Source organism: Crinia signifera, chromosome 1, assembly GCF_055691185.1.
Source record: "Crinia signifera chromosome 1, ASM5569118v1, whole genome shotgun sequence".
Lineage (NCBI taxonomy): Eukaryota > Metazoa > Chordata > Amphibia > Anura > Myobatrachidae > Crinia > Crinia signifera.
In genome coordinates, this window is record NC_139217.1 from 131,540,881 (window position 1) to 131,545,495 (window position 4,615).

Consider the following 4,615-nt stretch of genomic DNA (forward strand, 5'->3'; position numbering starts at 1 on the left):
TTTTAGAAGTATTTGTGCATTTTTAAAGAAATAATGTGTTTTTAGAGGAGATGTTTTTTTTTTTTTTTTTCTAAATACGTGTGTGTTCTATGCTGCTTAAAAACCATAAAAGTTTTTTATGTCTTTTTTTCTGTTTATGTTCACATATATACCTTTATGCATTGTTGTTTTAAATGCTTTTTTTTTTTAAATGTATGTCCAATTGCGGTCACAGTAACCGATTATCAGGAATATATGCTAACTGTTTAAACTGATGTAATTGAACACAGTGGTTTGAGATCTTGTAATTGAGGTCTGGATATATAGAGGAGCTTGACTGATGCTAGGCCAGCCCTCTGACGAAGTCCGAAGTGACGAAACGCGTATGGGCGTGGCCTAGCGTCATTCAAACGAGTGAGACGGAGTCGGAGAGGAGAGTGCCACCGCTCCAACAAACAGTTAGACACTGTATTACATGCTGTTATTGTGCGGTATTGAGACCGCCTGTTGTGGTACGTGACCTTTGTTGTCCAAACCTTGGAACTTTTAAAGAATAAATATTTGTATTGGGATAAACTGCACTATGGAGCGCTTCTTTCTATCTTTTTAGACACAATTTCTCTTGTGGATCCAGGAGCCCTTTGCGGGCAATAAGAAGCAGCTGGTCCTAATCACGGACTCTAGTGCAAGGGAAGATTTGAAAGGTTTCCCTTCCCAAACTCTAGGACTTGTAGTCTCATGAGAAGAAAAGACTATTACTTTCACTGGTTTTTGCGCATTTTTCAATTTTTGTTTGTTTGAATATATATATATATATATATATATATATATATATATATATATATTCTAATAGAAACTAAATAAATAAGACATCAATTTTGATTAATTGCCCAAAGCATTATCCCATCTGAAATAGAACTCCCCTCTTAATACATAAATACAATACAATACAATAAATACTTCAAAGTCTGTGGTGACCAAATTATGGCAATTTCACATGTTCAGAGCAAAGATATATGAGTTAGTAATCTGTAATTAGTAGAGTAATGTGCGGCGGCCACTTTTTCGGGTTTTGGTTTTTTGATAATACCTCCCCCCTACATTGGCCACCGTCCACTCACCCCTTTAGGCTGTTATTTACTTGCAGGCGGCAAGTACAGTTAGTTAGGAGGTATTTGTGGCTTTCTATTTATCGATAGTCTCTCTGCTGCTGCTGGTTTTACTTACAGCTCAGCGGTTTTAAAAGGTGGGTGGGACAGGAGGCACCGGCCCCTAACCTGGAGGTCCGGGCTTCTATCTCCTCTTCTCCTCCTTTTCTCCGGCGTCTGCCGACCACACTCCCCGCTTTAAGATGTATGCGGTATAGGTGCCGGCTGCAATTTCCCAGCTCCCTCTCTCCTCCTTTGGTGCCTTCCGCGTCTCACCGCAGAGTGTCCGCGTCCGGTGCTGTAGAACACCTTCGGCTTCTCTGGCTGTTGTCGGGTGGCGTTCTAGGCAGTGTCCGCGTCTGGTATCTCTCCGTCTGCTTCTGCCGTCTGCTTCTGCCTCCCCGCACGCTCTCTCCGTGTATCGGTGCTGTGGAAGTCTCGTGCACCTCTTCCAGCATCTGCGTCTGGCAGCGTCTCTCCACGTCTAGCGTCTGACGTCAGTGGCGTCCTCTACACGCCCCACCTCCAGGTTTTGGTTTTTTATCTGGATCTCCCTTCGTGTTTTGGATCTGGATTGGTTTTGGCAAAACCACCCTTGTGGGTTTTGGTTTTGGTTTTGGATCTGGATTTTTATGAATAAATGCTAAAAATGGCTAAAATAACAGAATTTGGGCCTGTTTTTGCCCCTAAAGTATTATTAACCTCAATAACATTAGTTTCCACTCAATTCTAGTCAATTTTGATCACTTCACAGCTTACAAAATTGTTTTCATTTACTGTAGTTGGGCCAAAAGGGTATACCGAGGTAGCTGGATGACGAAGCTAAGCGACAGCAGTCGGCATCACATACATGTGGACCTTACACTTCCAACCTGGCAGAGCGGCACTGCAGGGGCAGACAGGGTGGCAATTTAATAAACTATCCCAAAAAAAGAGAAATGCTCCAAACAGCAAATACAAAGAGGTATCGGCCTTGTCATGACTGGTGGTAGCAGCTTCAGCACTCCCACCATTTCCTCCTCCATCATCCTCCAAAAATGTGTTTTTATTTTATTTATTACTTTTCTTTTTCTTACTTTACTCTGGACACAGCCTGTCACACTGGACACAGCCCCTTGGACACTGGACACTGCCCCTGGACACAGCCCCTGGACACTGCCCCTGGACACTGGACACAGCCTGTCAACCTGGACACAGCCCCTGGACAATGGACACAGCCTCTGGACACAGCTCCTGTACACTGGACACAGCCCCTGGACAATGGACACAGCCGTCACACTGGAAACAGCCTCTGGACACCGCCCCTGGACACACCTCCTGTACACTGGACAATGGATATATGTCACGCTGGACACAGGATATATGCCGGCACACATTACATGTCACACTGGACACAGGATATATGTTATGACTTGTGACACTGGACACAGGATATATTGTCGTCACACTGGCCACTGGATATATGTCGTCACACTGGACACAGGATATATGTCGTCACACTGGACACAGGATATATGTCGTCACACTGGACACTGGATATATGTCGTCACACTGGACACTGGATATATGTCGTCCCACTGGACACAGAATATATGTCGTCACACTGGACACAGGATATATGTCGTCACACTGGACACTGGATATATGTCGTCACACTGGACACTGGATATATGTCGTCACACTGGACAATGGATACATGTCACGCTGGACACAGGATATATGCCGGCACACATTACATGTCACACTGGACACAGGATATATGTTGTGACTTGTGACAATGGACACAGGATATATTGTCGTCACACTGGACACTGGATAGATGTCGTCACACTGGACACAGGATATATGTCGTCACACTGGACACAGGATATATGTCATCACACAGGACAGGACACAGGATATATGTCGTGAGTGACTCGTGACACTGGACAATGGATAAGATATAGGCCGTCACACTGGAAACAGCCCCTTGTATTACTGCAGCCCCTGTACACAGTGTACTACTCAGCAGCACTGCAGCCCCTGCGTGTGAGCACTGCAGCACTGAGTTAGTTAGTTAAATCACAAAAAACACAGGGTTCAGGGCTAAATAAATCACAACACAGGGCTTAGGGCTAAATAAATCACAACAGGGCACGGGCCACAGGACAGCCCCTGGACAGTGGACACTGCAGCCCCTGCGTGTGAGCACTGCAGCACCTAGTTAGTTAAATCACACTACAGGGCTCAGGCCTATAAACAGTCACTGACTCTCAAGTCTACAACACAGGGCAGTGAGGGCAGGTCACGGAGCACAGCACAGCACGGAGCACATAGCACGGAGCACAGCACAGGGCAGTGAGGGCAGGTCACGGAGCACAGCACAGCACGGAGCACATGGCACGGAGCACAGCACAGGGCAGTGAGGGCACAGGTCAGGTCACGGAGCACATGGCACAGAGCACAGCACGGAGCACACGGAGCTTCCCAACCACCCTCTTCCCTCTCCAAGATTGGAGTGAAGATGGCGGGGCGCGCGTGCGTCTTTTATAAGATCCCGCTCCCACGAGAATCCGACAGCGCGATGATGACGTTCGGCCTCGTTATTGGTCCGGAATTCAGGCGGGAACTCCCGAGCCGGCTGGGATCTGGCCCGGATCCCCGATATCAGGGATCTGGACCCGCTCATCTCTAGTAATTAGTAATCTAAATTGATTTTTGTGAAAATAAAAAAGGACCCCAATTAATGATCCATACTAGGTTACCATCTTTTAATGTGTACATTTATGTCACACAGTATATAGAGCATGAATGTCAATATTGGCAAATATTCAAAGTACTTATTAATAAAGATTGATATTTCAACAGGACTTTGGATATTTAGAGCACGGCACAGAAAAAAAAATCTCATTCTTTTGTCTTCTTGCAGAACGATGGGGAGACAGATATGCAAAGTGAAAATAATGGAAACAAAGCCAGTTCTTACCTGAGCTTGTCAGCCACTGCAGGGACTGGATGAGCTGCTGCACATTAACATTTCAGCAGAGAACTCCTATTTTAGCGCATTGTTTTGCCTACAGGCTTATCTTCACAGTTACAGTTTTTCACTCATACCTGGGGAATTGCTCAGGGCTAAACTGTATTTTTATGTTTACATATCAAACTTGAGGTATTGTCAGTTTTCACTTCCATGCTTCAGCATTTTTATGCATGCACGGTTTTCCTTTTGCCACAAGCTTGCTGCGATCAAATCTACAGTACTTCTGTTTTCTTCTTACGTGAGTAAAAACACTACTTCATCTACTGGCGCGCCTATGTATCACAGAACTGATCGTTCTATTTATTATCTCTGATACCAAAAACATCAGTAATATACTTACAATACTCTCTGTAGCACTTACATAAAAAACAGCAAAAGTAAATAATGTTGAAAGGGAATATTGTCATCAGTCATGTGGTAGGTTATATTCTGCTATTAAATTAAGCTAAAATGTACATACTGTACTGAT

General features: G+C 44.6%; 1 long non-coding RNA gene across 2 annotated transcripts in view; it reads right to left on the bottom strand.

Annotated features, from left to right (window-relative positions):
- LOC146060463 (uncharacterized) overlaps positions 1–4,290 on the bottom strand; it is a 228,877-nt gene extending 224,587 nt beyond the window's left edge. For both annotated transcript variants that reach the window (XR_014470433.1, XR_014470434.1), the window contains exon 1: positions 4,093–4,290. This is a non-coding gene — a long non-coding RNA (uncharacterized LOC146060463). The remainder of the gene's footprint in view (positions 1–4,092) is intronic.
- Positions 4,291–4,615: the final 325 nt, after the last annotated feature.